Consider the following 12,429-nt stretch of genomic DNA (forward strand, 5'->3'; position numbering starts at 1 on the left):
ATTTTTTCCACCTCAAAACAAATACAAACCAGACAACTTTTTTTATATCAACAGAAGCTTAAAATGCAGAATTTATGGCAGAACAATGCAAACAGATGTGCTTTATCTGAGTCAGTTTGGTGCTAAAGTGCTGAAATTAGGACAAAGTCACTCCATAAATGCACAAAATAATCTTAACAGCAGAGTTTTTCTTGATTTAAAACTCTATCTAGTACAGCAGCTTTGGCACAAATCCTACTTTTATCAGGCTTCTGCATCTTCAGATTATATTGATGTAGTTAAGAAAAAGGTGATAGTTGCTGGTGTTTCTAATATTTTGTCCACCCCGAAATGTACATAAAATAGAATTATCAGCATTTTTGACATCAACAAAAGCTGAAGCTCAAAATCAGGATTCATAGCAGAGCTGTGGCATTGGATTGCATTACATTTTGCAGGTGTATCTAATATAATGGCCAGTGGCTGCCAGTCAGTTTTTTTTCCTTTTTTTGCAAAGACCAGAAAAGAACATGTTTTGACGTCTTTAGTTAGCTAGAGTAAAAAAAAAAAAAAAAAAAGCCACAGCACTCAGATTTCTTGCTTTTTTAATTGCTCCAGTAATAACCAACCTGTCATCGCTGCACAGAACAGACTTGAGAGCTTGAGTTCAGACGGATAATGTCTTCACACTAGTGGTCAGAGTAGAAAAAAAGCCCCAGAAATAATTACACTGGATCATATTGTCTTTTTTCTTTCCTTCCTCTGGTTGTTTTAAGCAGAAACTCAGGGAAATGTAAAACGAGGGTGTTTTCTCTGAGTGAATCTGATGCTGAAGTGACCAAATTAAGATGACATTACTCTAGAAAAGCACCAACACCAGGGCTTCAGGTGACCATTTTATTGTCTCACGCTGATGTGTTTGGACAAACAGGCTTTTATTAAAGCACCACATTCACGCCTTCCTCCTCCTTTGAAAGAGAATGAATGATCTTCTTTGAGCATGTAGGAGACTTCTGTTACTGCAGTGACCAATAATATGCAACACACACTTTCAATCTAAAAAAAAACCCACAATCATAGAGTGCACTTTAGCATCAAGTCTCACTCTTATATACAACATAAAAGACAAATTCTGTGTAGAAAGTTTAGTCGACTTACTGATGATCATATAGCTTACTAATGCTATTTAGGTTAAACCAAAAGACACCTGAAAAACAAGCCTATTAGGCAACAGGAAACACACAAGTGAAGGGGTATTTCCTTCCAAGAAACCAACCAATGAACACGACAGCTAAGTAAACACAAATACTGAATTGCATTTGAAATTCATCAAAGCACCGATAAGGATACAACTTCCATTAACCTGATCTGAGCTTCTATATCTAATCATATCATGTTTAGCTAAGTGTGAAGATCTTACTTGATCCCACATTATCATTAATAAAACTGCACTACCGTTCAAAAGTTTGGGGTCACTTTTTTCAATGATGATTACATGAAATGAATCAGAAATACAATCTAGACATTGTTAATGTAGTAAATGACTATTCTTGGTGGAAACAGCTGATTTTTAATGGAATATCTCCATAGAGGTACAGAGGAACATTTCCAGCAACCATCACTCCTGTGTTCTAATGCTACATTGTGTTAGCTAATGGTGTTGAAAGGCTCATTGATGATTAGAAAACCCTTGTGCAGTTATATTAGCACATGAATAAAAGTGTGAGTTTTCATGGAAAACATGGAATTGTCTGGGTGACCCTAGACTTGCACAGTAATGCCCTTGGTAGAGGAATCAAAGGTGCTAATTTACTACCATATACATGACCAGGAGGTAAATTCTACTGTGTATATTTCCCCCAAGCCTGAATACTACAGGACCAGGTGCTGCTGTCATTTTTGAATGAAGACCTGATGCCAAGTTGTATGACGAAGATAGAAACACGATGAGGAATGTCTGCCACGCACTGCATTGAAACCTTGACTCCAGTTGTCATCCTGAACTACCTTTGCAGGCGTTGCGCTGTTAGTCTTTTTGTATAAGATGTGGGCAGGACTTAATACGAGTTCTCAGAGGAAAAGAGGCCATCATAAACCCCTGCTGACATGCCAAGCTATTTTTATTTCCCCCTCCAATTGCACTGCTGTTCAGCACAGCGTGAGCTTTACAATCCACGGTCTAAAAAGCAAAGAAGAAGAAAAAAAGATGAATTATTACCACAGGAACTGAGAGAGTGATACGAGAGGAGAGGAGGATTTAAAGGGGAATGCTTGCGATGGGATGTCAATAGTGATGGAGTTTTGAAAAAAAATAACAGATTGAGGAACGGGATGATGGCGCAAGTGAGGTGAAAAAAATCTGACAAGATCTGAAAAACGAGGAGCCAAATTAGAAGCAAAGACACGGCCGCTGCATTTTAAATGGCTTTTATCTTCATCTCATTTTTTATGTGTTCATAACTAATCTATTAAAGTTTACAGCAATCCATATTGTGAGAAATTTCTCCCAGGAAAGCGAGAAAAGGTTTGTATTGGTGGCTCCTCACATTCAGGTCTTACTGGCCAGCGGGGTGAGCCGTCCCCAGGGTGGACCTCATCCTTCAAAACTCCGGCGGATCGGCTGGAGAGAGGCTGGGATGATGGGCCGGGGAGGACTCCAGCTACAAAAGACTGATGGCTGATGTCAGGAGGGTGCAGTCAAGCACATGCAGCCCCTGGCTCTGCTGGGACATCCAATTCCCAGTGTGTCAGTGGGGAGATGTGCCATGCATATCACCACTCACTGTCTACGTCCACACTCCCACTAGTGGAAAGAAGAACTCTCAAAATATTAGTTTACAGCTGCATATGTGATGCTTTCAGTGTGTTGTCAAAGCTCCATCCTTCAGCGTAACATTTTGTTATCAGAACGCAGCGTTGGGTTCAGGGACAGCAGACATGTAATTTCAGAAACTCTTTCCAGCATTCATCTCTGGAAAACAGAATTTATTTATTTATTTATTTATTTATTTATTTTTTACAAAAAGGTGATAAAAGAAAATGGCTTCCAAATTTCAGTCCTTGAAATGCAGCAAATGGTCAAATGATCACTGCTGAATACAGGAAAACAGTGGTAACACTCTTGTTGAGCCAGTTGTTGCACACATGAGAGTCAAACTGAATGTTTGAATAATAATTTGAGGGATTTGAAGAATAGATTTCAAATTCAAGTGCATTGTTTTCCAGCAAGTTCCAGGAGTACATGTTGCTGGTAACAATGGGCTTTTATTTATATCATCAGATTAAAAATGGATTAAATTGTTGCCTGTTTTTCTTATATTTGTAATTAGGATAAATAAGGAGCAAAAGAATGAATCAATCCAAGACAGATTATCTAGTTCAGTGTGGGAATAACAGGAAATAATGAAAGTTCTTCTGCTGTGCTCACTGGCTTTCCAAAGGTTTCTTTCTCCTTGGCAACCTCATAAATAATTAAAGTCTTGCATGATTCAGATCTCAGACCCAACTCCAGACTTATTATTTTAAAATATTTTTGAACATTCTTTTCTCCTATTTGTTTTTAAATATTTGGTCTCAGGACAAGTAAATTTACACAACAACTGCATGTTTTAGTATTTTGTACATGGATTATTTAAAATTTGATGGGTGGGACGTAAAATGTCCTGCAATTCTGGAATGACCCACAAAGCGACATTTCTACAGGTATCTGTCAGGTCACCATGGTAACTTTGTGATAACATTCATGTTGGCATGAGACCTGGCGGCTCTGGTGACCCCATGACCTTCCCTTTAACGCCAACAGCAGGGAGTCTGCTTTGTTGTTGTGTAGAAATGCATCGTCTGAAATGTATCACTGGCAGCCCTATATGTGTAGATCTGATAACTCCGAGAGCACAGGAAACACCCAGAGTAGAGGATAAATGAAATTTGATCACTTAGACTAATTTGTGGCTCATTTATAAGCCAATTAGGGTTTCTTTTTTGGTTCTTTTAGCTCAAAAGCTGAATATTTCAGACAAATGATTGGTGCAGGGAGAGGGTAAAAAGAGCCTTTTAAGATCTTAAATTGGGAAGTTAGGAAATGAGAAGCAAACAGCTGAGTCTCGCATCAAAGTCTGGTGTTTTATTGACCCATCCAGCCACCCTGACCTCCTCATTAGTGGATTCTGTGCTGCTTCCTTCTTTGCTGAAGAGTCATCGTTACTAAAGCTGCTCTACAACATGCAATATGTTTTTACTGTGGGGGTATTTGCTTTATCAGTTGATGCTGTCAGTATTCTGAGGAGGATAGTCTCAAATTTTTTGGCTCTGACGGAAAATTTCAAATAAATTGAGGTTTCACTGCATTATACAATTTGGTGGCAAGAATAATAACAGCTTTGCTCATAGCTTTGTGTTAGAAAACATCCCCTTAATAAGTTCATGTTTCATTGTGCCACTCAGATATATTTAGCGCAGATATTAATTAAATAGAGTCACACACATTAACAGCAATTGTTGAGTAATTACATAAACAAAAATTAGTGTTTACCACTGACTTTTTCAAAGGATGGTTTTCATAAAACAAACAGGATCACATTTTCCTCTTGTCCTCAGCTCATCCCATATGGAGGAAGAGAAATTAACTTTTACAGACACTGTGTTTTTGTGTTATTTCCAATAAATTATTCTTTGCAATCCATTTCAAACTGTTCGTCTGGATGTAGAAGTGAAGCGCACGAGCAAATGCAATTAGACCTCACCTAGAATTTAACATTAATGGAGCGCATCCTCCTCACTCTGGGCTCATCAGCTGAAATATTTATGAGAAAAAGAAAAAAAATCTGTGTCTGATCCACTAAAGAGACTTAACAGCGACACACTGGATGCAGCCACCTTAGCCTGAGTTAATTAAATAAAGCAGCCATTGCAACGTTTAAGTTCAGTGCAGGGACTGGAGTTGCAGTGCAGTTTTTCATTTATTTGGTCAAGGAGAAGTGAAATGAAGGTAGCTGTGTTTCTGGGCCAGTTCACTCTCTCTGTGAGTCACCCTTAGTTCTGAATACTGCGTCAAGCCTGCCTTATTTGTGTGTATATTCATTAGTTATGTATTACTTTGTTGCTGTTTTTTTTTCTTTTCTTTTTTTGCTGGTCACATACAAACCAGCTCTGACAGAGACAGCCTCTGATTTTAAAGTCGAAGTGATACCCATCTGGTGCACCTGCGAGGTGTGGATTGATCCATTAAGTCGGTGTGGCAGGTTGCGCCTGGGGAGATTAGCAGAGAAGATACACACTCTCAGACGCACAAACACACACCAACTGACAACCGGAGGCAAATACAGTGCAGGCTGAAGTGGCAATCAGACATGTCTCTGCTCAAAGTTAGCTAGCATCGTTTGAAAGAAGAAAAAAAAAAAAGAAACTGTGGTTACATAATGAGTTTTTTTCAGAGAGACAGCATGCAGCAAACCACACATGCAGCCAGACTGTGGACATGCTGGAATGAGTGAGCTGAAGGCGGCTGGAGGGGGAAGGTTTGCATGCAGAGCATCCATCCATCCATCCATCCATCCATCCATCCATCCATCCATCCATCCTCGCCCACATGCACGGCCACAGATACTCACAGAACATGTTTCTTCCTATCGTCCTCTGCATGATGGAAACCGCAGATGTGTCGTACGCCCCGGTGATTGCTGCAAGTGTTGCTTTTCAAGCCGAGAAACAAACTGCTGCTGGGGTTAGTGAATCATGAAGGTCACGGGATGCATCACTCAGTTCCATCCTGTCATCGTGACCCTACTGCGACCTACTGTAGTCAACCCTCCAACAAACCCTTTGTCATTTTTTTTTTGGTTGTGCAGCATCCTGACAGACGTACCAGACTGTCGCTTTTCTGTCACATTTTCACAAAAACCCTTTTCCATTGCAGGCGACTGGAAATGAATTCAAAAATGAAAAGTAATACAAAAAATAACATACTTTTTGTCCTTTTCGCTGCTTTTAACTGTTATACCAACCATTTGCAGTCGCTACAGTCTGAAATAAGTGCATTGTATTATTCACATTGAATCTAAATCTGAGTTAGTGCCTCTGAAGCATTTATTTCATCTTGCTGCTTGATGTTCCTTCATTAAAAAAAAAGGGGGGGGTGGGTGGGTTGGGGGGGGGGGGACTGGAATTAAATTGAAAACTTTAAAAATAGGTGAAAGCAGAAGTAACACCAGCCAGCCAGTTGAAATGCAGGATATGAAGTAATGATAATAATTATGGCTGAATCAATGCTCTGTATATTGTCTTTATTGATTGCAGAAGTGCATCTGTCACCGAAGCCGCAGCTCTAATTATAATCACAATAATTATAGCCTGCTGTGGTGCAGCAGCACAGAGTGTAGGTGTCTTAGAATATACAAGCTGCATTTGGAAACGCAAAGAAAACAATGCAATGCGGTCATAATTTTAGGTTGGTGCTAAATATTATTATTAATGACTTAACCTTCTGAACCCCAGAATCCGACTAAGGCATTAATTGAAAGGCATTAAAAAGATACCAAAATTACCTTATTTAACAGAGCTGGACACTTTAAAAACAGAAATAATGTTCAGATTTGGAACTGTCTAATAGTGCTTGAACTCATCTCACAGATGAGTTCAAGCACTATCAGACAGTTTCAGCAAAAAATGTATTAAATGTGAGCTTAAGATTATGATATTTCATCAAAATCACTTCATTCTATATACTGTCGTTTAGAAAAAAAATGCCAAAAATAAACCATTTTCTCTAACCAGATTCTGTAAAAAGCAAAAGAAAAAATTGTAATTCAGCACAAAAATGATGATATTAATGACTCAGCTGCAACCAGCGTTCACATGACAAAAAATCTGGACTTTTTCAGGTGAACTGCATGCTATATTTACACAGAGCAGATAGAAAACAAACATGAAATTAATAAAAAATGTCTAAAATGTCTATAGTATGTAGAGTCAACAATTATTCTCAGTATTAGCAAAACCTGAGGACACTGATTTGAGTATTTTTCCCCCCATGTTTAGTTAAAAAACATCACCTACAAACCACCTCAGTGCTGCCAAGGTTGTGGTCTGACAATGCAAATAGAATCACATCATCTGCAAAAAAGTGGACCTTTAACAACGATTTGTTTTTAACTTTTTTCTAGTCATGATTGTGCTGTTTCCATAGAAGCGCAGGACTTCATATTGCACTGAAAAATTAGTCAAACTATCCACATTCAGAAGGTCAAGGACTTTCATGTATTTTAGCAGCCGACAAATCCACAGTAAATGTCACTGAACTCTGCCATTCCTCTGAGCTCCTCTTTTAGCATTTGCTTTGTTTTAGAGCACCAATTCCTAGACAGAAAAGGCATCTGGCGGCTGAAGACAAAAGTATTTTTTCTTATAAGTTGATGTAGATCGATATAGAGAGAAAAACACAGAAATTACTGGATTCATCAAGTGGACAGAAACACGACTCGAATGCCAATGATGTGTCTCCTTGATGTCTTGTTGGCAATTTCTCGTTTGTGATAATGTTGGAAAGAGATAATACTTCAAGGTTGTGTCTCTCTACTCTTGTGAAGCTCTTACATACATAATAAAACAAAAATAATGCAACTCCACTGATAAAAAATAACATTTATATGAAACCTACAGACTTGTCAAAAATGTCAGCAGCATTACAAGTGAACTAATTTTAGGAAAACAAGCATTAATTGATAAAAAGATAAGTTTATTTAAGAGATTATATTTTATATCAAGGCAAGACTTGGCAGATGTAGGCCAATCACATTTTTAACATTTTGGTTCGTTACTGACAGGAAAAGCAAATCTCTGTAAGGACATTAGCCAGGATAGCTTGATGTAGGCTTTCAGTATTGCAAAATACAGCGTTCTATGTAATTATAGATATGTATTTTCAATTATTTTACAGCAGAGGGGCATAACACCAGATTTTCAGTTCTGTCTATGCATAGCTGGAGGCCCAGAGCTCCACAGAATCATCCCAAGACAGTAATGCCTTCTTGGTTGGTAACTGTTGTGTAAATAACTTTTTCTCCCTGGAAAGTACTTTCCTCTGCTGGTGATTCGAGGTGTTTGAATCGTCTTTTTTTCTGTACAACATTGACACAGGGAGGAAATAGTAGAAACAGCAGTTATAAAAGGAGAGGAGCTGTGCAGGAAAGCAGATATGCTCCATCGTTCTTTAATTGCACTTTTGGCCGAGCCGTTAACCTCAGCATGCTTCAGCTACTGAGCCCTGTAATGTATGTGAATTATTGCAGTGAAAACAGTACTCTGATATTTTAGTCAAGTTAAAGTACCAGCAGTATGCTCTGGAAATACTTTCTTACAGTAAAGCGGAATAATTGGATTCCATATTTAGCATTAAAATGCACTTAATGTCCAAAATGAAAGTAATCATTTCAAGTTATCTATTATATGTACAATTACTTAGAACTACTTTATCAGAATCAGAAGTACTTTTTTGCTTTTTGTTATTGTACAGTTGCTCCCATTTAACAATGAGGACATTTACTAAGAAAATGATAGGAAATTTAAGCAGGAGAACAAATACAAGACAAGAAAAGCGCTCAGAGAGTGCAGTACTCTGCCAAGGCTGTTCATTCCTTTATGAGGCATTATCAGAAATGCAGCATTTCTTTATTAGTTATTCATGGTCAGAAATCATGGCAACATTTATTAACATAGAATGTGGCCATTTAATATAGATGTACCCACAAACAAAATAACCTTATGCTGAGCCCAGGTGTGTGTTATGTATGTTTATGTGATGTACGGATACCGAATTGCGTCACCTAGATATGTAGCGGGCGGCGGGAATTGATGAGACTTGGAAACACCCCCACAATTTAATCAGTTGTACAATTTCCGATGAATAAGTCCCGATAAGTCGATCGATTTGTAGTAGGATCGCAATCATGTGATCATCAGCAGGCAGCTGACGTAGTGTTCACTTGTCATAGTTACAGTGATGCTGTGCCACTATCTCACAATGATACAGAAATCTTTAACAAATCTGTGCATCCAGACTATAAGCTGCATCACAGCTAAAATCTAATCACTTAGTCCTTGTGTCATTTCTGACCTTCCCTGAAAATTTCATCCAAATCTGTAAATCCATTATTGAGTAATGTTGCTCACAGACAGACAGACAGACAGACCAACGAACGCTTCTTGTCACATAACTCTGCTGTGTTCTTTGGCTGAGTAATAATCACGAGTGGAAAAATATGTCCTAATACAACATAGGTAGAACATTTAAGCATAAAATATAAAAATGCGCATTTATATACGTGCACTTGCTATATATATATATATATATATATATATATATGCACATTTATATTGCTTAATGTGAGTCTGATGCTTTGTTTTTTGGATAATATTAGCATATTGCATAATAGTCTGAATGCTAAATAATCTGAATAAATGCTAAAGCTTTGGGATCCATGCAACTGAGTAAAGATTTTTTAAAATATTTTCTCTAGATTGTCGTGGAGTTCAAAGATAAAACAGCATAAATATACATTGCTTGAGTAAATGTGCTTATTTCCTTCCCACCACTGCTGATTTATTACCAGGATTGTTTTCTCTTTGTGTTCTTTTGCATCTTTTGTCCTGAAATTGGACAGCTAAAGAGTTCTGCAAACAAACCAAAGATCAGATCTCTTTCATCAGTTTTCACATCTGATGGGAGTCACCCATGCATTACTGTATCTGGATTACTGTATCTCACTGTATGACCGTATTAGTCATGCTTTTGTGCTCCGATCCAGATGGTCCTCTACACTGCAACCAGGACTTCAGTTAGATCTAATAAATGAGCCGTATTATATCAGCATAACGGCCACAGATTCTCACAATTATAGAACTGTTGCACCCCTACTGTTTCTAGTCTTTCCTTCTTTATAAATATGAAATCCTTCACTCATTATCTGGATCCCTGTTGTTCATTGACCACAGTCCCTTATCTGTCCCACAGTTATAGTCAAAGGTGATTGAGCCCTGCAGCTATCGAACAGTCCTCTCTGAACTCTTTTTCTCTTCTCTTTGGTTCTGACAGGGTCTCTTGTTCTTTTTCACATTGCATGCATTTTTCATGCATGTCCATTTTTGTCCTGCATCTTCTGGTACATCTCATACATAAGGTACTTTATTAATAAATGTGTGCGTTTACTGCTCTATAAATAAAAAAATTATTCTTACTCTACAGTGCAAGTGTCTCAGATGCATCTTTGAATAACAAATGCATCTTTAAAAAAAATGGGTATGTAAAATCAAAGATAGACATGACAGATAGACAGTGAAAAGACTGATTTTATGTAAAATGCCCTGGAGTAGAAGTATAAAGAAGCAGAATATAATAGTAAAGAACCTAAAACATGCATTTAAAACAGTGCTTTGATATATGTGCTTTGTTTCTATCTACCACTGCTCAAGTGAAAATAAAAATAAAAATCTCACTTCCTGAATCTGATTATATTTAGCAGGATTAGTCATGAATCTGTGGTTCACAGATCAGGATATTATGAAGCAATTAAAGGCCGATTCAATAACATTAAAAGCCCTCAGAGTGGCACCACAAAGCTAATCCCATGGTTCTTTTATGAGCATCTGACTGGTTTATTTTTTTCCTCCCAGTTTTCTCTATTTAGTGCTGCCACTGTCAGCAGAGGAGCTTCCTCTTCTCTTGTCTCAAGTTTCTAAATATATCTCCATCTACAGCTGTTGCTGTCAGGATTGACCTGAAAACAGCCAAAAAAAAAAAAAAAGGGAGGTTTGACACGTGGTATATATGTAACAGGCTTTCCCCTGCCAAATCCGTCTCTGTGTTTGCCAATAAAGCAACCACGACAAATTGATCTGAGAATGAGAAACTCAGGAGGACGGTATCTGCAGCTGGGGCTATTAAAGCAGAATGTCACTGAATTTCAGCCTTAATTCACCCACTGCCCTGTGACATTTGAGTATGTGAACGGTAATTGCAGACTAGAATTATTCTTGCCATTTTATCGAGCACAAAGAAAAAAAAGAAAAAAGAAGCGCTCCAGATTTGCCGTGTAGACTCATCATAATGTGTGAGGTGTGAGTGACTGCACAGCGCAATAATTTAAAAGTACAGGGCCAATTCTCATTTAAGGCAGGAACTGTACTATTTTTCCCATCTGACAAATTTCTGTCACTGTATATTTAACTCCAAATTATGCAGTTGAGACATGCAGGTCCGTTCTACAACATGACAGGGTGCAAATGGACAAAAATAATCATATATAAGCTGCACATGCTCCAAAAGAAATCATCACCTGGTGCTGCAATTCCCAGCCAGTAAGCCAATGATGGTTTGACTTCAAAAATGACTGTGACACAAATTGCCTCGAACCATGTCTGTGCGTGCAAGTGTGCACGGGTCTGAATGTATGTTGCGTTACAGTGCACGTATAGCTAGACTACACAGTGCTGCAGTTGTGCGCTCAGCTCCTGCACACACCGCCAGCAGGCAAACACGATCTATGCATTTCAAGGACTCCACACCTCTGTTTTGCTATCCGGTCAGGGTTGAGTCACAGCTTCACTCTAACAAGATATTCAGGACAGCAGGGTGGAAGGAGAAGCTTATTCTGGGCACTAAATAATGTAAAGACACTAGATAAAATACTGTCTCTGTTTGTCTTGCATTCCAGGACTCCCTTTAATCTAACTGAATTTACAAAGGCCAAGGAAATGAATGACAGATGGCATGCAAAAGTTAATTTTTATTATTTATGAAGCCTTAAAACAGCTGTAATAGTTGTTTTTGCATTGAAAACAAATCATACAACTGCTCGAATTTAAAGTTGCTGCTTTTAAAAGTGCAAACAGAACAATGTCAGCTAAGTGTGGAATTTCCTGCTTTAAAAACAACTTGCAAAGTTGAGTGAGTGACTAGCTAATACACACAGCAGAGTGGAGGTAGCGGGGATAAATGGAGATAAAAGGAGAGTAAATATTGGACTTAGATTTATCAAGTGGAGACAAACACGACTCCAAATGAATGATAATATCCCTCTTTATCTGCTGGATGTGTAAACCGGACGCACATTCGCTATATCAACATGTAAGGCGATAGTATGTCACTGTCTTGTTTACAGCTTGTTTATTGCTGCCCCCAAGCGGCCAATAAAGATCAATTATTGCAGGTTTAAAGGTCTAGCGTGTACAGTTTAGAATATAACATCTAGAATTGGGTTTTAAATAGTGCATAATCAATTGGAAATAACTGTTGTTTTATTTCTTCTTACCTTAGCATTGGCGCTATGTCTACGGAGGAAGCAGGAAGGCTCCAGGGAGTCGGCCATGTTTCACTGCCGTCTTTCTAAAGCAGCCCACAGTGGATCTTTTTTGTACTTTTAGCTGCTAACACAGGTTCTGTTACACGCTTGGCAGTGA

This window comes from Amphiprion ocellaris, chromosome 1, assembly GCF_022539595.1.
Source record: "Amphiprion ocellaris isolate individual 3 ecotype Okinawa chromosome 1, ASM2253959v1, whole genome shotgun sequence".
Classification (NCBI taxonomy): domain Eukaryota; kingdom Metazoa; phylum Chordata; class Actinopteri; family Pomacentridae; genus Amphiprion; species Amphiprion ocellaris.